This window comes from Pinus tabuliformis, chromosome 7 (assembly GCF_031772625.1).
Source record: "Pinus tabuliformis cultivar Carrire ecotype Pingquan chromosome 7, CPIR1, whole genome shotgun sequence".
Taxonomy (NCBI): Eukaryota; Viridiplantae; Streptophyta; class Pinopsida; order Pinales; family Pinaceae; genus Pinus; species Pinus tabuliformis.
This window is the reverse complement of record NC_142293.1, coordinates 1,854,025,018-1,854,047,526: the sequence shown is the minus strand read 5'-3', so window position 1 is coordinate 1,854,047,526 and position 22,509 is coordinate 1,854,025,018. Positions and strand designations below refer to the sequence as shown.

The 22,509-nt window shown below is 38.3% G+C and overlaps 1 pseudogene; it reads right to left on the bottom strand.

Annotated features, from left to right (window-relative positions):
• Window positions 1–16,716: 16,716 nt before the first annotated feature.
• On the bottom strand, window positions 16,717–17,780 carry LOC149255813 (calcineurin B-like protein 2 pseudogene; annotated as a pseudogene).
• Window positions 17,781–22,509: the final 4,729 nt, after the last annotated feature.

The following is a 22,509-nucleotide window of genomic DNA, read 5'->3' as shown; positions in this document are numbered from 1 at the left end:
ATGATTTCAAAACCTGTGTTGGTGAACAAAACAATCTCCACCTTTTGTGATGCTTGCAAAACACTGCCCAAGGGGTCTTGGAAATCATGAAGCATTACCTTTTGTGGATCCAAAAAAAGAAGGAAGATGCTTTCAAATACAATGGATGATTGTTCTTCTTCATTTGGGTTATCCTTCTTAAATGGAAATGCAACAATGTCATCTTCCATACCATCCAGATCACAGACAAGATTTGTATGTTCTTGCAGATCTTCATTTGAGGTATCCAAATCAACATCGACACAAATATCTACAAGTGATTTTTCATGTATATTAGAAAAAAAACTGTTTAGGCTTTGAAAAAAGTCTATATCTTGATCATTTGAACGCTGTTGAACATGTTCATCAAACTCAAGACAACAAACCTGTTGTACACTATTTTTCACCTCATCAGATAAATCATGACTCTCTAGAGTTTCTATACAAGCAAACTCAAAATTCTGATCTGCACATATTTCTTCCTGAATTAAAAACTCAGAAGAGGAAAGGAATGAAGGGAAACTGGAAAGAACATCTTTATATATATCTTGATTACTTGAATATTGGCAAGAATGCTTCAAATTATTATCAACTTCATATGATGGAAGATCACTGTCATCTTTTGAAGAATTCTTCTCAAGTTCACTATCATCTAGGGTAGAATCCACGGTCTTCTCATGGTGGTGAAAAGGGTTTTCATTCAAAGCATCTAAGAGTTCATCATCCATAAAATCTTCATCGCCATAAGCACTTTCCAGCGCTTGAATAAAATTCTCAAAGTGATCACAACAATCCTCAATCAAAAGCAAAGCAGGATAGGCTTCTCTATACTTCTCACAAAATACTGAGTGAAAATGTTTGAGAGAATAAATACAAGCAGGAGGCAAGATTTCATACCAAAACCATGCTCTTTCTTCTAATGTGACCATGAACATCTTCATTAAACAATCTTCATGAAAATTAATCCTCAGCTTATGCACATGCATATGAAATCTTATTAAATGAAGTGTACCATCATCACCTTTTTCATCTCTGAAATTTGGCAAGTATGTTTGCCAATCTACCTGAGGCATACAATTTGGAAATCCTGGAACATGATCTCAATGCATAGGAGCATACCTTCTGGATTGAGAACTCATTTTGATTTCTGGATCTTGCTGCCAGTGGAGTCTTTGAATCAAGTTGGAGTCACTAGGTGAATGTTTCAGCCTTCATATGTGTCTGATCGCTGTCCACCATCAGCAATCAGATCTAAACTTTGTCGTTTTTTCCTAGGGAAGATATGATCTCTCGTGTCCCCAGAAATGGCGCCAGTATATTATCACTCCTCTGAATCTCCAAGGATGAGGAAGAGTCCAGCTGAGGTAACCACATACCAATCTTTTGACTTGGTAGCTAGCCCTACCAAGTCGGAGAGAACTCTCTCCAAAGGATCACAACCAAGAGGGATGGATGAATTAGGGTTTTAGGCTAGATATAGTAGCTCAGGAAGTTCTATATTCGATTTGATTGGTGTAGTCACTGGATGAGTGAATTAGGTCAGAGAGTGAACTAGGTCAGGGCAAAAGAAAATCATAATTGCAGACTTCTGATGGGGTGAGGTAGGCAAGTTACTTTAACAATTTGTAGTATAGTGACTAAATGGTTTAGACTAATGAGATGCTAAAAAGAGCATGAAAATCATGAATTCTTTTTAAATTGAAGAAATTAAACAAATTATGATGATTTCCCAAAACAGAGCATAGAAGATGTATTATGCTTATCACACCTTGAAAATCAAACATATTTAGAAGTGAAATGGATCATGGAAGATACAAAAAATTCACACACATGTAACTGAAGAAGAAACAATGTTAAAATAGCATGCCACAAGAATCCCACCAAAATAGATGCAACTCATCCAATATATTCCATGCCAAAGTCTGAAACACTAATACAACATCTAATGGAGTCCAACCTGTAGAATGACTGAAAAATTACATAATATAGACCTCAAACCAACTCACCCTAGCCTTAGGGGTCGAATCCATGAGAGGAGGAGCAGTTACAACAAAAATTGAACTGATAGCTAGAGTGTAGGGTGGTCAAAGTGACTCATCCCTAACTTAAGTGAACTGATTCATTACATCTCATGTAGCCCATTTACCTAATGTACTTACCCTAGGTAACATTAAAAACATGATAATTACATCAATCATATCAATGAAATCAAGAAAATATTGATTTCCCATAAGTAAAAATCAAATTTGGAGAAGAATAGTGAAAAACTAGGCTAACTGTCAAACGTGTAGCGCCAGTGTCAAACACACATCGCCATATTTAGACCCACTTTTGCCTACCTTCCGGGTGTCAAAATTGAGCCTAAGATAGATCATTGGAAATATTGTCCTGTCTAGTTTCCAAAAATTCCTTTTGTTTTCAAAATGGGCTTGATTTGAGCCCCCAAAACTCCATTCTCCCAAGAATATTCAAACGCGCAGCGCCAAAAGGAAATGCACAACGCCTGTGTCAAACGCGTAGCGCTGACTTAAAATCGACTTTTGAGTGCCTTCCCGAGGTCCCAATTGAGACCATGATAGCTCGTTGGAAATATGTCTCTTGTGGATACATAATGGACCTATCAAGCACTAAAAATGATCAAATAGAGCCCCACAAAAACTAATTATCCCAATCCTAGTCAAAAAGTGCAGAATGAGGGTGCAAAAATGAAGTGTGATTGTGCAAGAAACTTTTGGAGGTCTTCCTCAATTCCAAATTGAGCTCAAGATAGCTCATTGGAAAGATATTTATGTCTAGTTATCATTTTACTCATCAAGAAAGTCATTTGGACATTAAAACAAGAAGAAAACTTTATTTTCCCAAGGTCACTCCAGAAGTGCAGAAACTCTCTTGTAGCAACTATATTTTTGAAATTTCTGCAAAACTATGAAACCTGTGTAAAAAATGAAGGAGGATTTTCATTCTTGGCCTATTATGGACAAAAAGGTTCTCACATTTGTCAAATTCATCTATGTTTGGTCAGAAATATAGTTTGAAGAAAAACTGGCCCTATGTGTGGCCAATGATTTGTCCCTTGGAATAACTTCTTGAAAAATGATGGAGACATGATGTTTATGAGTTGGAATGGCCTCATACTTGAAATCAAAATTACAACTTTGGAAAGCATATTCACATGTTTGAAAATCCTTTTTAAATGAAAAATGGATATTATTTTGTTCACTCTCATACTTTTGTTGGCCTTATATAGTGAAATGGTGTTTTATTGGACCTTGAAGGAATGAAACCTAGATACCTAATGAAAACCTTAAGTGAGTAGACTTCATGGTGACTTAACTGAAATAAATACATGATGAAATGAGCTTTCATGATTGAAATATGCTTAGTAAGACATGGAGGTGGGCCAACAAGTATAGATTTTTGAGGGAGAGTGAGGTTTTTGACTAGGGCTACCATCACTGAGTAAATTTTTGAATGAGGACCTAGGTGGAATGACAAATATTTCTGAGTGAGACCCTAATATGAATATGAAAAGAGGATTTTTGATCACTGATGGTAGTATGAAAATATTGACACTAACATCGCTCCTTATTTGGGGATGGCAACTCCTTGGAGGTGTTAAGAACACCGTAGACCAAGTGCCTAACGCCAATACGGTCAAAAACTCAATAACTAATGAGCATAACTAAATGAAGCAAACTCAAATGACATAACTAACTTGTGACAAACTGAAAGTTGTCTCAAATTAAACTGAAATATGAACAGAATTGCAAACCCTACTGGAAATTGACACTGAAAAAGATGCTTGGAATGTTGAGATTATTCATCACACCTTAGCTGCTCTAACTGATCCACAAATGATCTGATCAAGTGAAGTCGAAGATCCAGTGTAACCAATCAAGTACATGACTACTTGATTGATGTTTGTATTCGGCTCCACTAGGCATAAAGGAAGATTGAATAAATGGCAACTCAAAATGCCACATGATTTCAAAACATATGTTGGTGAACAAAACAATCTCCACCTTTTCTGATGCTTGCAAAAGACTGCCCAAGGGGTCTTGGAAATCATGACCTTTTGTGGATCCACAAAAGGAAGGAAGATATTTTCAAATACAATGGCTGATTGTTCTTCTTTATTTGGGTTATCCTTCTTAAATGGAAATGCAACAATGTCATCTTCCATACCATCCATATCAGAGACAAGAGTTGTTTTTTCTTGCAGATCTTCATTTGAGGTATCCAAATCAATATCAACACAAATATCTACAAGTGACTTTTCATGTATATAAGAAAAAGAATCGTCTAGGCTTTGAAAAAATTCTATATCTTGATCATTTGAAGGCTAAACTCAAGGCAACAAATCTGTTGTACACTGTTTTTGACCTCAACGGATAAATCATGACTCTCCAGAGTTTCTATACAAGCAAACTCAAAATTCTGATCTGCACATATTTCTTCCTGAATTAAGAACTAAGAAGATGAAAGGAATGAAGGGCAACTGGAAAGAACATCTTCATATATATCTTGATCGCTTGAATATTGGCAAGACTGCTTCAAATTATTATCAACTTCGTATGATGGAAGATCATTGTCATATTTTGAAGAATTCTGCTCAAGTTCGCTATAATCCAGGGTATAATACATGATCTTCTCATGGTGGTGAAAAGGGTTTGCATTCAAAGCACCTAAGAGTTCATCATCCATAAAATCTTCATCGCCATTATCACTTTCCAGCTCTTGAATAAAATTCTCAAAGTGATCACAACAATCCTCAATCAAAAGCAAAGAAGGATAGGCTTCTATATACTTCTCACAAAATACTGAGTGAAAATTTTTGAGAGAATAAATACAAGCAGGAGGCAAGCTTTCATACCAAAACCATGCTCTTTCTTCTAATGTGACCATGAACATCTTCATTAAACAATCTTCATGAAAATTAATCCTCAGCTTACGCACATGCATATGAAATCTTATTAAATGAAGTGTAGCATCATCACCTTTTTCATCTCTAAATTTTGGAAAGTATGTTTGCCAATCTACCTAAGGCATACAATTTGGAAAGCTAGGAACATGATCTCAATGCACAGGAGCATACCTTTTGGATTGAGAACTCATTTTGATTTCTGGATCCTACTGCCAGTGGAGTCTTTGAATCAAGTTGGAGTCGCTAGGTGATTGTTTTATTCATATGTGTCTGATCGCTGTCCACCATTAGCAATCAGATCTAAACTTCGTCATTTTTTCGTAGGGAAGATATGATCTCTCGTGTCCCCGACAACTACGCCAGTATGTTATCACTCCTCTGGATCTCCAAGGATGAGGAAGAGTCTAGCTGAGGTAACCAAAGGCCAACTTTTGACTTGGTAGCATCCCTACCAAGCCAGAGAGGGCTCTCTCTAAAGGATCACAGCCAAGAGGGCTGGATGAATTAGGGTTTTAGGCTAGATATAATAGCTCAGGGGGTTGTATGATTCAATTTGATTGGGGTAGTCATTGGATGAGTGAATTAGGTCAAAGAGTAAACTAGGTTAGGGCAAAAGAAAATCAGAATTGCAGACATCTGATGGGGCTGGGTAGGCAAGTTACTTTAACACTTTGTAGTATAGTGATGAAATGGTTTAAACTGACGAGCTGCTAAAAAGAGCATGAAAATCATGAATTATTTTTAAACTGAAGAAATTAAACAAATTATGATGATTTTCCCAAAACAGAGCATAGAAGATGTATTCTGCTTATCACACCTTGAAAATCAAACATATTTAGAAGTGAAATGATTCATGGAAGATAAAAAACACACACACACATGTAACTGAAAATAATGTTAGATTGACAACGAATTATGTAATTTTGGGTGAAATGTAACTAGTTAGTTCTATACTGAAATGTTAGTTATCTAACGGAGGTGGTTGGTATAAAATTGGTGAATGCCCAAGAAATGTAATCGTGGAGAATCATTGTTGAATTAATAAATTCCAATCCCTTGCCTCGTGGATGTTTCCTTGACACCCTGTCGAGGTTTTACCATGTAAATCCTGTGTCTATTTGTGTGTTTGGTTTCCAGTTAGTTATCTTGTTTTCTTGGTCAATATATAACTGAATGTGTGTAATTCTTTCCTATTATTTCTCCTATTCCACCCACAAGTGGTATCAGAGCGTGAGATAAGTTGAGGAGACGCTGCATAGGAAGGCTGGCTGGGTCATTTGTTTCAGTGGATGACTGTTGCGTGTTATCACTTTGTCTGGAGTTGTCGAACTGCCTGCGTGAAGATCCGGAGAGGGAGAGTCCGGACCGGAATCTGCCTAGGCTAGTGAGAGCAAGAAGGTAGAACCTGCGTGGAGCAAGAAGGATTGTTCCAGAACCGTCGAACTACCTGCGTGAAAATTGCAGGGGAAGAATACTCTGTCAGAATCTGCTTGAGTGAGAGGCTGCGTGAGGCCAGAGCCTGCGTGAAATTTTTTGTTATAAAAACTACGGGGAACCTGTGTGAGAAGACGCTGCCAGACCAGTGTGCTTCCAAACCCTCTACTGTTGAAGATCCGGAGCCTACGTGAAGTTTTTTTTTTAACTACGTGGAACCTGCGTGAAGTTTTTTTTCAAAACTACGTGGAACCTGCATGAAAGGACACTGCCAAACCAGTGTGCTGCCAAACCCTCTACTGTTGACACTGTCAGACCTGCAGAGTGAAGAGGAAGACCCTCTGTTCCTCTGTTTTGCGTATTGCTGAGGCCAAAGCTGCTGTCCAGCGAAGAGGAAGACCCTCTGTTCTGCATGTTGCTGATCCTGTCTGCGTGCAAGGAAAATTGGCTGCCAGACCTGTGTGGAAGAGACCAGAGCTGCTATCCTGCGAAGAGGAAGACCCTCTTCCCTGCGTGCTGCTAGAACCTGTCAGCAAAGGTGGATCCAGGGATTTTTTGAAAGAAATTTTGTCTCAAGATTTTTTTTCAGAAAGTTGTGAATATATATATATATATATATATATATATATATATATATATTATTTATTTATTTATTTTTTTAATTAATTAATTAATTAATTAATTTATTATTATCTGAAAATAAAGGGTGGATGTGAGTAAACTGAAGGAAAGATTTCAGGAAAACAAAGGGTTTCTTCCATTAAATTGGTGAAAGGAAACAAAGGGTTTGAAATTAAAAATCTGTTGAATTGGGGAATTATTTATTTTTTAAAATTTTTCTTTGAAGAAAGACAAACAAAATTTTTTTTTATATATATATATATATATATTTTTATTTTTTATTTTTTATTTTTATTTATTTATTTTTTTAATTAATTAATTAATTAATTTATTTATTATTATCTGAAAATAAAGGGTGGATGTGAGTAAATTGAAGGAAAGATTTCATTCAAATTGAAGAAAAACAAAGGGTTTCTTCCATTAAATTGGTGAAAGGAAACAAAGGATTTGAAATTAAAAATCTGTTGAATTGGGGAATTATTTATTTTTTAAAAGTTTTCTTTGAGAAAGACAAACAAAAATTATATATATATAAACCCTAGAAAGACTGAAACCCTAGGAAGGAGGAAAAATGGCCAAGATGTCGAATGCAAAATTCGAGGTGGAGAAATTCACTGGAAAGAGCAATTTTTCTCTTTGGAAACTGAAGGTTAGGGATTTGCTTGTGCAACAAGGGTTGCACAAGGCATTGGATGGGGCAACTAAGAAACCTGCAACCATGACTACTTCAGACTGGGAGGAATTGGATGCCCGAGCTCTCAGTACCATCCAGTTATGCCTACTGGATGAAGTTCTCTTCAATATTGTTGAAGAGACTACAGCTTCAGGATTGTGGGAAAAACTTGAAAAACTCTATATGACAAAATCATTAACCAACAAAATTTATCTAAAAAGATAGTTATATAGTCTTTGAATGAAAGAAGGTTTAAACATTGCAGAACATTTGAATGTTTTTAATATACTTATATGTCAATTAACAGATATGGAAGTTAAAATACAGGAAGAAGATAAAGCCATAACCTTGATGTGTTCTCTCCCTGAATCATGGGATCACTTCGTAACTTCAATAAGCTTGAGCACTGCTGATTCTTTGAAGTTTGAATCAGTCGTCGGAGCTCTCCTGTCTGAAGAAGTACGAAGGAAATCCAGTACTGAAACAACTGCATCAGAAGCCATGGTAGCTAGAGGACGCTCAAAGGAAAGAGGAGAAAAACCAAGGGGGTCTTCCAGATCAAAATCGAAGGGAAAGAAGTGTAAGGAAAAATGTTGGAACTGCAAAAAAATTGGACACTTGAAGAAAGACTGTTGGAAACGGAAGGAATCCAAAAACCAGAAGAAGGAAGCGAATTAGTTCAATTCAGGTATGATAGACGAAGTTTTATCTGCTGAATAATTATGTATGATAGATGAAACTTCACTTGAATGTAATGTCTCTCAGGGTTTAGATAACTGGCTGTTAGACTCTAGTGCTTCGAATCACATGTGCCCACATAGAAATTGGTTTACTTCGTATAAAAATGTAAACAGTAGTTCTGTGTTTATGGGTAAAAATGTGTCATGTCAGTCTATTGGGATGGGAGATATCAGGATAAAGATGTATGATAACACAGTTAGAACATTAACTAGTGTTAGACATGTACCTGATTTGAAGAAAATTTTTATTTCTTTGGGAGTGTTGGATTCAGATGGTTATAAGTTTATAGGTCAGGATGGCGTCTTGAAAGTCTTTAAAGGAGCCCTTGTGGTTATGAAGGCAGAAAAGGTCAGAAATCTTTACAGGTTAAAAGGAAGTACTCAGGTCAGTGAAGCAGCGATTGTGTCAGAAAAGGAAGAAGCAGGTACTCATCTATGGCATCAGCGATTGGGTCATATGAGCAAGAAAGGTCTTCAGATTCTGATGAAACGTAAATCTCTTCTCAATCTGAAATCCTTGAAGTTAGATTTCTGTAAACATTGTGTGTATGGAAAACAGTGTAAACAGAGATTTAAAGTTGGAATTCATAATAGTAAAGATGTTTTAGACTATATTCATTCTGATCTGTGGGGACCATCCCCTGTTGTGTCATATGGAGGTGCACTATATTTTTTAACGTTTATTGATGATTACTCCCGTAAATTTTGGGTCTATATGCTAAAAAGGAAAGCTGATGTATTAAATGTCTTTAAACAATTTAAAGTAATGGTAGAGAAAAGAACAGGCAAATCTATTAAATGTTTAAGAACTAACAATGGTGGTGAGTTCACTTCAGTTGAATTTGAACAATACTGTAAGGATGAGGGAATTATTAGACACAAAACTGCTATTTATACTCCTCAACAAAATGGTGTTGCTGAGCGTATGAATCAGACTCTTATGGAAACAGCAAGAAGCATGATCAACAATGCTAACTTGAAAAAGGAGTTGTGGGCAGAAGCAGTATCTACTGCTTGTTATTTAGTTAACAGATCACCTTCAGTAGCAATTGATTGTAAAATTCCTGAAGAAGTTTGGACAGGTCAGTCTTGTGACTATTCACATTTGAGGATATTTGGCTGTGATGCTTATTCTCTTATTCCGAAAAATCAGCGTTCAAAATTAGATCCAAAGTCGAAATGTTATGTCTTTGTTGGGTATGACTATGCAGTGAAAGGATATAGGTTGTGGGATCCTACATTGCGGAAGATAGTCATTAGTAGAGATGTAACATTTAATGAATCCTCTCTTTTAAAATCAAATGTTGAAATAATTGAATAGGAACAGGTATCGCCAAATCAACGAGTTTAGTTGGAGGCTAGACCTTTCGGTGACAGTCGAAAGGAAGGAGAGACTTCTGGAGAAAAAGGTGTTGAAGATACAAAGGAAGCCGTTGAAGCTTCTGAACCAGTTCAGTAACCAGTCACTCTAAGAAGGTCTACAAGGGAGAGGAAAACTCCCAAAAGGTATGAAGATTCTGTTTCATCTTTTGCTTTGATTACTGAAGATGGGGAACCTTCTTGTTATCAGGAAGCAGTAGATGATACAGATAGCGAAAAATGGAAAACGGCCATGGAAGAAGAAATGGACTCCTTAGCCAAGAACAATACCTGGGATCTTGTAGAGCTTCCTGAAGGGAGAAGTGTTGTTGGATGCAAATGGGTCTTCAAGCTGAAACGGAAAGTTGATGGAAGTATCGAAAGGTATAAGGCGAGACTGGTAGCAAAAGGGTATCCTCAGGTTGAAGGTATAGACTTTCATGATATTTTTTCTCCATTTGTAAAACTTGTTTCAATTCGTACTGTGTTGGCACTAACTGTGTTACTTAATCTTGAGTTAGAATAGTTAGATGTTAAAACAACTTTTCTACATGGTGATTTGAATGAAGAGATATATATGGAACAACCAGAAGGTTTTGTACAAGGTCACAACAGAAGATTAGTTTGCAAGCTCAGGAAATCATTGTATGGTCTGAGGCAGTCTCCCAGACAATGGTACAAGAAGTTTGATTCCTTCATGGTGAGCCAGAACTTTATAATAAGTGAGTATGATCATTGTCATTAGCCCCCATAACCTGATTGCAAATGATCCTAAGCTTGCACCTAGGTACCTTGCTGCACAAGAGCAAGCAATCACACACTTTGAAGACATGTTCAGGCTATTAGGAGATGACAACATGCAAGATTGCCAAAGGAGATGGAACACCTTGCCTTACAACTTGAAAATCATAGAATACCATTCTCCTCAGAGAATGAGAGAGGCACTAAACAAAACACCCATGTACAAGCAAGCTCTACAAATACTCAAAGTCAATTGGATTGGATTGAGACTTAGTCCACCACTGCTCTTAGGAATGTTGGAAGGAAGGAAAGAAGAGGAAGAAAGAAAGCAGTGGGAAGAGGTAGAGAAGAAGGTAGGATTTTATTGACAGGAAGAAGAAACTACAGTAGAAGCATGGGATGTGAGGGAGGCCAACAGAGCAATGAAGGACATGGACATAGATTAAGTTGCTCAGAGGATGAGCAACACTTTCAGTAGGGGGGTGATGATGAGCCTCATCATTGGGTAACTATATGGACCTTAATACACCTCCAAGCTTATTAAAATAAACTCTTCTCATAATTCCTTACATATTTTAATTATATTTTGCTTAATGAGATGAGTAAAAGTAAGATGTTATGTCTAGTGGTCTAATGTGCATTGATTGCAGGTTTTGAGAGAAAATCATGGCAATTTTTGCTAATTAAGGGAAGAAAATCGAATGAGACAAGGAGGAGATACTATAGGAGATATATCCTTCTCATTTAATCCTCACTCATTCGAATATTCCTCCGTCAAATCACACTAGCTCAGAGTTGCAAGCAACCGAGTCATGAAGATCATGGGCAGCCGAGCCAGTGACAGTTAAGAGCCAGTTCATCTTGAGTTTGGGAGCCAAGCCTCCCTATATTTAAGGAATTCATTGGAGAATTCAGTTGTATAAATAAGGAGGCTTAGAGCCTCATTATGATTTAGATTTTGTATGTAATAGCACTAAGCATTTTCGAGTTTAAGGCTTGTGGAAAAACATTGTTATGTAATTTTTATGATATGATAATGAGAATGAGCATTTCCTTGATCCAACAGTGAGTTGACTCAGAGGGCTAAATCTCTTAGGTTAGGGCTCAACCCTAGTAGCAAAGGCTCCTCTTCTTGTACTTGTATTCTTAGTTGATTTCATAGATTAATGGTTGAATTGGTTTTAGCATTATTTCATTGCAAGTAGTTGTGAATTTGATTAGTTTGCTTCCATTTGTGCATTGCTTTAGTAGTAGCTTAGAAAGATAAAGGAATATCAAAAGAGCTGTTAGCAGGTGGATTTGGCCTCACGCCTCCCTTAAGGGACCATGGTTTGAGGAAAGAACTCCTATGCATCCCCAAAAAGACAAAATTATGATTTCTTATGGAATTTAGGGTTCTCTGCTACTTAGGCCATCATCTTTATAATTTTCAAGAATAGGATTCAATTGTCATTTCTGATATATTCACCCTTGTATTAGGTCTCATAGTGTTTCACATTATTATGCAAGTATTTCCATGCATGAACTAGGCAAATAGATTATGAAATTCTATTTTCTTAAGTTGATTGAAAATCTTTCTTGTTTGACATGATTCATGGATAAATGCCAGTGATTGATGCAATGCAGGAGTTTCAATAGTGTGGGAAGATCTCATGACCAACAACCCCATCCTAACCTCATCCATACATGATCACCAAAGTCCACTAAGTCCCTCAACCAATTCATCATTCCATAGGAACAACTTTCTAGGTTTGTTGAGCAAATCCAACCATCTCACAAACTCTGTTTTGAGCTCTGAAGAAGTCTTAGCCACTCCATTTCCTTATTTATCCCACCATTTACCTTCCCCAAGCCCCATACCACCTTCCAAATCACTCCTATTTCTCTCGTTCGGATCCTGTAGGAGCATTAGGACATCCTGTAGGAAGCATTAGGACATCCTGTAGGACAACCTGTAGTGGCCTGTTTTGAGGCCGATTTGTGAAAAAAGCATCCTGAAGGATAGGAGAAGACCCCTACTTGCCTCCCAATCCATTTTACCTTTCACCACCATCTCTAACCCCCCATCCACATCACCAAGAAGATTCAACATTCATATTTTCACACAAAAAAGGACAAAAAGGGAAAAAAGAGTTTTTGTGTTCATTTATATGCATAACATTATAGTGTTTGGTTATTTTAGATTACTTGCCTAGGACAGGAGGAGTACACACATGTTAACTTAGAACTCTTTTGAAGCAAAACCTCTTAGCAATTAGTTAGATGAGTGGTGTATTTGAGCATTTGATTTCAGTCTTTCCTTACTACAGTAGACAATATTTCAGTTTTCCACATTAGCGAAAAATTCCCCTTTCCTCATTGGTAATCAAGCTTCTTCTGAATCAATAGAAGGTTGGTTTGGGAAACCATAGTGGTCTATTGCTAGCTCAGCAGTGACAAAGAGTGGACCCATCACATCTACTTGTGTATACATCACTGTCACCTCCAAGTTTGTACGAACCCCGGGTTGATAAAGTAAAGTTGGTAGCCCCAGGAGTTGCATCATTCTTGCTGCAATACTGGTGCTAATCATGATACCTCATTAGAAATATATTTTCAAGAACTACATGCTTTATCAGAAAAAGACTTGCCGCAGACCTCAAAAACACACTGTTTAGGGGGTCAAAACTACTCCAGAAGTTTAGGACCTGAAAAACTGCTAAAAATAGTAAATGCTACTATAAACAAATAAACTGATGAAATTGACTGGAGGTCTAGGTAGAATAGGTGGGTGGACACCAATATTCATCTAGATCAGTCCTCCCTCCTTAGGAAGCAATTGTCCCCATTGCGTGTAGACCCTCCATGAGGTGAAGAAATTGTCGTTGAACTTGGTCCCTGGTGAAACACTTGCCTTGGTGAAGGAGTTGGCCCGCTTTGAGAACTCGATATATATGGATCCTTTGTGAGTGAGTGTTCTTGATATATGTGTCCATGATCCGATCATTTGTGTCCTGTTCCATGCATTTTGGGTTTAACTCTGTTTGTGTGAGTTGTTCTACAATGTCAGATATGTCCAACAATGGTGGAAAGTATGGCCGAAAGCGGCCCACATTGAATACTGGGTGCAGGCCAAGGAACGGTGGAATGCTGAGATTGAAGGCATTGTCCCATACAACCTTGATGATGGTGTATGGTCCATATCAGAGATGGAAAAGCTTGAAATGGGGCCCAGCGAGGTGTTCCTTCTACAGATATAGCCAAACTTTGTTGCCCACTTGGAACTTGTGTGGTACTTGATGCTGATCATGTCGTTGCTTGTACTTAGCATTGAATCTGTTCAATATGTCATGGACCTACTGGAAAATGTGCTAAATGCACTCAATGAAGTTGTTAGCCCTGTTAGCTTCAGACTGGACATGAGCTGAATTTTCTTTAGTAGTTGCAAATGGTATGGTCACATCAATGGGACATAGTGGCTAGAATACTAATCCCACCTGAAAGGGGTTTTGGCCAGTTGAGCTATAGAGATATCTGTTGTAGATGTGCTGGACATAAGTGAAGTTTTCATCCCATGTGCATGGATGCTTCACAAAATGTGTATGATCATCTTGTTGATGACCTATGTTTGGCCCTCAATTTGGGAGTGGAAAATCATGGACTTAGTGAGCTTGCTATCCAACATCGACCAGAGACTTGACCAAAATTTACTTAGGAACTTGCTGTCTCGATCTAAGATAATGGAGTATTGGATCCCAAAGTGTACCCACACTTGTTCAAAGAAGATTTTATCAGTGGTTCTTCTCTAATACTCTTCTTGCAGGCCGCTAGAATGGCCATCTTAGGGAATCTGTCGATGACCACGAAAACGTAGTCGTTGCCATGCTTAGTAGAAGGAAGGTGTGAGATGTAATCCATGGAGATGGATTATGAAGGTTGAATAGGAGTAGGCATAGGAGTATATAGGCCTTGCTTCTTAATGGTTGGTTTGGAAATGGCACAGGCAGTCTTCCACACATCGGAGGGTTCGATTGGTACCTGGTGATAGCCGAACTTCAAGTCAATCTTGTTGAAATATTTGCCCCCCTTGAGTTGGTCCAGAAGGTCATCAATTTGTGGGATTGGATACCTATTCCAGACAATGATTTTGTTCAGTGCTCGATAGTCAATATAATGTCTCCAGGTCCCACCCTTCTTCTGTACCAACACGATCAAGCTCCCACCGGGTGATAAACTTTCCATGATGTGCCCTTTTTGCAACAGCTCCTGAATCCACCTCTTGATTTCGTCGTTATTCAAAATAGATCATTGATAGTGTTAGCGCTTGAGATTTCACCCTAGGCTGAGGAAGGTAAACCTTCAAGGCAACATCAAACCATTACACCTCGTAGCTAGCCCTACGAGGAAGGAGAAGGCTCTCTCCGGTCAAACTCGGTAGATTTTTCAATAGGATGAGCTGACCCAATTAGGAACACTGATATTAGGCTAGTAAACTGATAAGAAAGGTTGATTTGGGGGTTTTTAATTAAATGACGGGGATTTTCTGGGCTGCATGGGCAAAATCACAGCTTGAACAGAGAAATATAATGAACAACACAGATTATCAACTGAGGCAAGGTAGGCAAGAAATTTAGCACCAAATTGCGACTAAATGGGATGGCAAGACTGGTGAGGAGCTGACAAGGGCAAACAATAACTTTGAATCCTTGTCAAACAGAGGAAAACATTAAACATAAACAAACTTATAGGGAGAGCATGGCAGGCATGAATTCTCACCTAAACACTTCATTTGTTCAGTTAGAAATGATCATGTAGTGAAATGAAACATAACAGATTACATGTGAAACACAAGAAAAACTTATGCTAAATTATCATACCACAGGGATCTCAGAAGTCAGAGCTGTGAAATTTTCATTAAAAATCTCTGCCAATGACTGTACAATGAAGCTCTGCTACAGCACTCAGCACTCAGAAAATCTCCCCTCTCTCTTACCAATGAAATTTTTCTTTTAAATATATGAAATAAACACAACTGGGGGAAAACAACTCGACCCCAAGACCAGGAATAGATTTTATCATTATTAATAAATAAACTAACTGAAAAACAATCAGCTCTTCTGAAAATAAAAATGCTCTCCTTCTTCTACTCGAGCTGTTGAAAACTGATGAAGCGGTGGCATTAGTGGCATTACAGGTGTCACTTTCCATTGGTGAAGACAATTATGGGCAATCGAATCTTGTTCCCTGCCATTTTGCAATTGCTCCCCAAATGTCCGGAAATGCTTTGGCCATTTTACCGCAATTAGGAGAAGATTTTGGAAATCTGGAATAAATCCACCGCATATATCGGATGGAAATCGACCCCCCCTACAATCTTGCTTATCCAATAATGATGGGCATATCTGTTTGAAGATGCCAATGAGCCGCTGATGATATTGCTTTCTCATGAGACTTCGTATACAGGGTAAGGTCACGAAGTAAATCCTCAGTCATCAATAATGGCATTCGTAGACAGATTTCCCTTACAATATTTAAACCAACAGCAATCATCTCGATACGAGCTCGATGATTCACCAACTGCTTTAGTGATGTTTCAATTGCATCAGGTGGCACCATATCATGACAGGCCTGGACTGCTGCTTCCTAAGGCCGAACATATTTCCCAATCAAGATTTTCTGAATTTACACACTGTTGTTCTTTTTTTTTTTTTTTTATGCTACGCATAACAAGCTGCAGTTTGGCTTTTTGTTTTTCTTCTTACGCACAATCTCATATATCAAAATTTTCACGGAAGGACCCTGTTTCATATTTAATCTCGAAATGTTGCCAACAACATCAGCCTTCACAAGAGCCATAGCAGCGCCAAAATTGTCAATGACTAGTAACACAAACTTGCAGGCATCCAAGAATGGCTTCGTCTGTATATCACCATCGGCAGACTTCACGTGAGGTATGGCCTCCAAAAAAGGAGTAAAAGTAGTCTTCTCCTTATTTGTCTCACAGAGGGACAAAATGTCAAGAACAAACTTCGTTTTCACTCCATCATTTGGTTCTTGCTCAATGCTCCTCTCTCAGTGCTACTTTGTAGAGCAAAACCCAGTACTTCAGAGATTCCCTCGTCCCGCACCGCATCATTCGATCTGAACCTGTAAAATATAATAAAAGGAGCACCCGATATACATTCCTTTGATAGTCTATCCGCCTCTTGATTAAAATCCCTGTATACATGCATGAAATGCATAGCCACAAAAGTCTGTTTTAAGAGCTCAATCCGGTCCATCCAATTGACCAGATTGGAAAGCGCGAAGTTGTAGTTTCCAGAGATCCCTACAAAGATTTTGGAAACCTATCAACTCTAAAGTAAACATTTTTAAGTACAGTGTAAATACATACATCGTCACTCTACTCATGAATTTGTTTATATGATTGAATGCAAATTATCTCTTCATGCTGCCGATACTTTTGAAGCAAACACCTCGATAATATTTTCAGCAACCATAATAACTTGACCACTGCTCTTCATCACTGTAACCATCGTAAGAAACCAGGTTCTGAAAATTCCTTGCATTTTGAATTGCCTCAGATAGGGACAATGTGGATTAAATCATCAATTGATGATCAATATAGGAAAATCTGTTTTCTGGAAGATGGATTCTCCTGCGATATATAGAGACTTAGTTGACTACTTCATCCACTTCAGAGTAGAAAACAAAACTCGGAAATGCCGTTGTTAAGTTCTTCAAATAGGGTAGAGTCATATTCTTTAACAAAGAAGGGTTTCGAAAAATAAGCTCTCTCCATTCTTCTCTATCAATCCTATCAACATGACGATAATCTGCATCTGAAAATGTCTTATCCAATATAGCTTCAAGAATCTCATCCGTCAATTTCATGTCTGACTCACTCAGGAGGGCTACTATCATCTGCTTTACTTCTTCACGCTCAATGTAGCCCGTTTGCCTCAAGTCATAAAGCCTAAAGGCAAAATCAATCTTGTCTTCGAGGGGTGCAGATGGATGGAAAATGCTAAGAGAGCGAACAAACTCCCCAAATTTCAATCACTCCATTGTGCTTCAAATCAAATAGATCAAAAATTCTATCTGAAAAAAGGTTCTCCTTGGATGTGCTCCTGAACAAAGCTAGCTGGAATGCTTCCTTGTGTATCACACCATCGTTAGTGACAGAGCTACTTAATTTCTTAAATAGCTCATACAAGGCCTCAACTTCATTTACGGAAAAGATTGTTTCAGAAGCCAGCAAAGCCGGATCTTCACATATGCATAACGGCATTCCACATTTGCATTCAACTGTCTGAGAAATACTCAAGTTTCCTCCCACATAAGAGCTTTTTTTTTTTCTGATTTTGATAGTGAAATGACTTCATTCAAATCAACTCTGGATAATTTATCAATGGATGCATCAATGCCATCAGAAACTGTTGCATCATCGTCATCTGAGGCCATTTTATCAATGCCATAGGAGTTGGTTTGTGTATTTGCTGAAGATGACTGTGTAAAATTGTTGAAGCAGTCATGGCATACTCTAACAGCAGAATGTATTCCAAACTGTGGCAACGGAATTTTCTTTGATGAACAAGGGTGCTTCAGCTGATTCATTGCAAGCTCATCTTGTAGAACACATCTGTCAACTGTTATCTTAGCATCAAAAGCTTGTATGAAAGCGACATTAGATAATGTGTTTCCAGTGAGACTTCTCCAAAAGCTTTTTGCCTCTGATTGCTGATGATGTTTCAAATTGTGCTTGTAGGGATAGGAGCGTTGAAGTTTGCTGCCTTTGAAGAGCTGGAGAACAAATTACATAATTTAAATCAATACATTAATGATTTCTTCTTCAAAACAGGGTTTTGAAGAAGAATCAATCTCTGATATGAGACGGAGTCTAACATTGGCTCCACTTGGGATGGCAGCTGCAGCTTCCTGGAGGTGCCAAGAACCGCAGAACTTTGGGAGAGCAGACAGTGCCTCCATCCATTGGGCAATGGAGTCATCATCAACACAACTCTTGACTTATTTTCAAACTGAAACTGAACTCAAACAACCTTCAAGCAGACTAAAACAAGATGCTGCCCTTATGGCTGCTTATTTATTTACAAATCCTACTCTAATCTGTTGTACAAATAATAGATCAGGTAATGCTAAAATGCCATATTAACCATTCAAGTAAACCTGATAATGAAGCCGCTTGAGAATGCTGCCACCAGGACACAGATGCGGATGCTGGCAGCCCTTCATGCACGTGGTGACCCTGGTCACGGAAAAGACAGCCTGATCTGTCAATCAACCTGAAAAATGTGTCCATGTATGCCGCAATAGGATCACGGACACCGGACTCTGTTGGCTGCCCCAACTCTGCAACACATGCTTCCAGCTGCACATTGTCAATGTATACCTCTATAGGCAAGTCTGTTATTGCTTGTTGTGAAGGAAGAAGGATTTCCAAGAACTTTTTAGGGTCTTGGAAATCATAAGACTGAATCTGCTCATCTAACCATTGAATCTCCTTCTCGATTCTTTCAACAAGTAACTCACAGACGCTAGGATGATAATTCGGAGATTTCAAACATTGAAGGAAAAAACTTAAAACTTCTTCATTAATTTCAACATCCACTAAGCTTTCTCTAAATTCGTTTAGAGCTTCACACAGTGCAGGGTTTGCCACATACCCTACCATTGCATGAACATATCAACAGGCACTGGAATGTCTGGATCGAGTTGGAGTCGCCAGGTGAATGGTTCAGCCTGCATAAGTGTCTGACTGCTGTCCACCATCAGCATCAGATCTGCACCTTGATACATGTATTGGGGTGAAATACAAATGAAGTGCTGTATTCACAAGCTCACGGAGATGGACTGAAGCAGCGTTTATCTACTTACGCTGATGTAAAACAAGAGCGTTTTCGAAGGCTTCTGGCGTAACTTCAGGCTCCGTCTAAGACTTATGAAACAAACACATCAACCCACAAACAAGTTTGTTCTCCCCAGTATGGTCGCCAATATGTTAGCGCTTGAGATTTCACCCTAGGCTGAGGAAGGTAAACCTTCAAGGCAACATCAAACCATTACACCTCGTAGCTAGCCCTACGAGGAAGGAGAAGGCTCTCTCCGGTCAAACTCAGTAGATTTTTCAATAGGATGAGCTGACCCAATTAGGAACACTGATATTAGGCTAGTAAACTGATAAGAAAGGTTGATTTGGGGGATTTTAATTAAATGACGGGGATTTTCTGGGCTGCATGGGCAAAATCACAGCTTGAACAGAGAAATATAATGAACAACACAGATTATCAACTGAGGCAAGTTAGGCAAGAAATTTAGCACCAAATTGCGACTAAATGGGATGGCAAGACTGGTGAGGAGCTGACAAGGGCAAACAATAACTTTGAATCCTTGTCAAACAGAGGAAAACATTAAACATAAACAAACTTATAGGGAGAGCATGGCAGGCATGAATTCTCACCTAAACACTTCATTTGTTCAGTTAGAAATGATCATGTAGTGAAATGAAACATAACAGATTACATGTGAAACACAAGAAAAACTTATGCTAAATTATCATACCACAGGGATCTTAGAAGTCAGAGCTGTGAAATTTTCATTAAAAATCTCTGCCAATGACTGTACAATGAAGCTCTGCTACAGCACTCAGCACTCAGAAAATCTCCCCTCTCTCTTACCAATGAAATTTTTCTTTTAAATATATGAAATAAACACAACTGGGGGAAAACAACTCGACCCCAAGACCAGGAATTGATTTTATCATTATTAATAAATAAACTAACTGAAAACAATCAGCTCTTCTGAAAATAAAAATGCGCTCCTTCTTCTACTCGAACTGTTGAAAACTGATGAAGCGGTGGCATTAGTGGCATTACAGGTGTCAATTTCCATTGGTGAAGACAATTATGGGCAATCGAATCTTGTTCCCTGCCACTTTGCAACTGCTCCCCAAATGTCCGGAAATGCGTTGGCCATTTTACCGCAATTAGGAGAAGATTTTGGAAATCTGGAATAAATCCACCGCATATATCGGATGGAAATCGACCCCCCCTACAATCTTGCTTATCCAATAATGATGGGCATATCTGTTTGAAGATGCCAATGAGCCGCTGATGATATTGCTTTCTCATGAGACTTCGTATACAGGGTAAGGTCACGAAGTAAATCCTCAGTCATCAATAATGGCATTCGTAGACAGATTTCCCTTACAATATTTAAACCAACAGCAATCATCTCAATACGAGCTCGATGATTCACCAACTGCTTTAGTGATGTTTCAACTGCATCAGGTGGCACCATATCATGACAGGCCTGGACTGCTGCTTCCTAAGGCCGAACATATTTCCCAATCAAGATTTTCTGAATTTACACACTGTTGCTCTTTTTTTTTTTTTATGCTACGCATAACAAGCTGTAGTTTGGCTTTTTGTTTTTCTTCAAATCTCCTTACGCACAATCTCATATATCAAACTTTTCACGGAAGGACCCTGTTTCATATTTAATCTCGAAATGTTGCCAACAACATCAGCCTTCACAAGAGCCATAGCAGCGCCAAACTTGTCAATGACTAGTAACACAAGCTTGCAGGCATCCAAGAATGGCTTCGTCTGTATATCACCATCGGCAGACTTCACGTGAGGTATGGCCTCCAAACAAGGAGTAAAAGTAGTCTTCTCCTTATTTGTCTCACAGAGGGACAAAATTTCAAGAACAAACTTCGTTTTCACTCCATCATTTGGTTCTTGCTCAATGCTCCTCTCTCAGTGCTACTTTGTAGAGCAAAACCCAGTACTTCAGAGATTCCCTCGTCCCGCACCGCATCATTCGATCTGAACCTGTAAAATATAATAAAAGGAGCACCCGATATACATTCCTTTGATAGTCTATCTGCCTCTTGATTAAAATCCCTGTATACATGCATGAAATGCATAGCCACAAAAGTCTGTTTTAAGAGCTCAATCCGGTCCATCCAATTGACCAGATTGGAAAGCGCGGAGTTGTAGTTTCCAGAGATCCCTACAAAGATTTTGGAAACATATCAACTCTAAAGTAAACATTTTTAAGTACAGTGTAAATACATACATCGTCACTCTACTCATGAATTTGTTTATATGATTGAATGCAAATTATCTCTTCATGCTGCCGATACTTTTGAAGCAAACACCTCGATAATATTTTCAGCAACCATAATAACTTGACCACTGCTCTTCATCACTGTAACCATCGTAAGAAACCAGGTTCTGAAAATTCCTTGCATTTTGAATTGCCTCAGATAGGGACAATGTGGATTAAATCATCAATTGATGATCAATATAGGAAAATCTGTTTTCTGGAAGATGGATTCTCCTGCGATATATAGAGACTTAGTTGACTACTTCATCCACTTCAGAGTAGAAAACAAAACTCGGAAATGCCGTTGTTAAGTTCTTCAAATAGGGTAGAGTCATATTCTTTAACAAAGAAGGGTTTCGAAAAACAAGCTCTCTCCATTCTTCTCTATCAATCCTATCAACATGACGATAATCTGCATCTGAAAATGTCTTATCCAATATAGCTTCAAGAATGTCATCCGTCAATTTCATGTCTGACTCACTCAGGAGGGCTACTATCATCTTCTTTACTTCTTCACGCTCAATGTAGCCCGTTTGCCTCAAGTCATAAAGCCTAAAGGCAAAATCAATCTTGTCTTCGAGGGGTGCAGATGGATGGAAAATGCTAAGAGAGCGAATAAACTCCCCAAATTTCAATCACTCCATTGTGCTTCAAATCAAATAGATGAAAAATTCTATCTGAAAAAAGGTTCTCCTTGGATGTGCTCCTGAACAAAGCTAGCTGGAATGCTTCCTTGTGTATCACACCATCGTTAGTGACAGAGCTACTTAATTTCTTAAATAGCTCATACAAGGCCTCAACTTCATTTACGGAAAAGATTGTTTCAGAAGCCAGCAAAGCCGGATCTTCACATATGCATAACGGCATTCCACATTTGCATTCAACTGTCT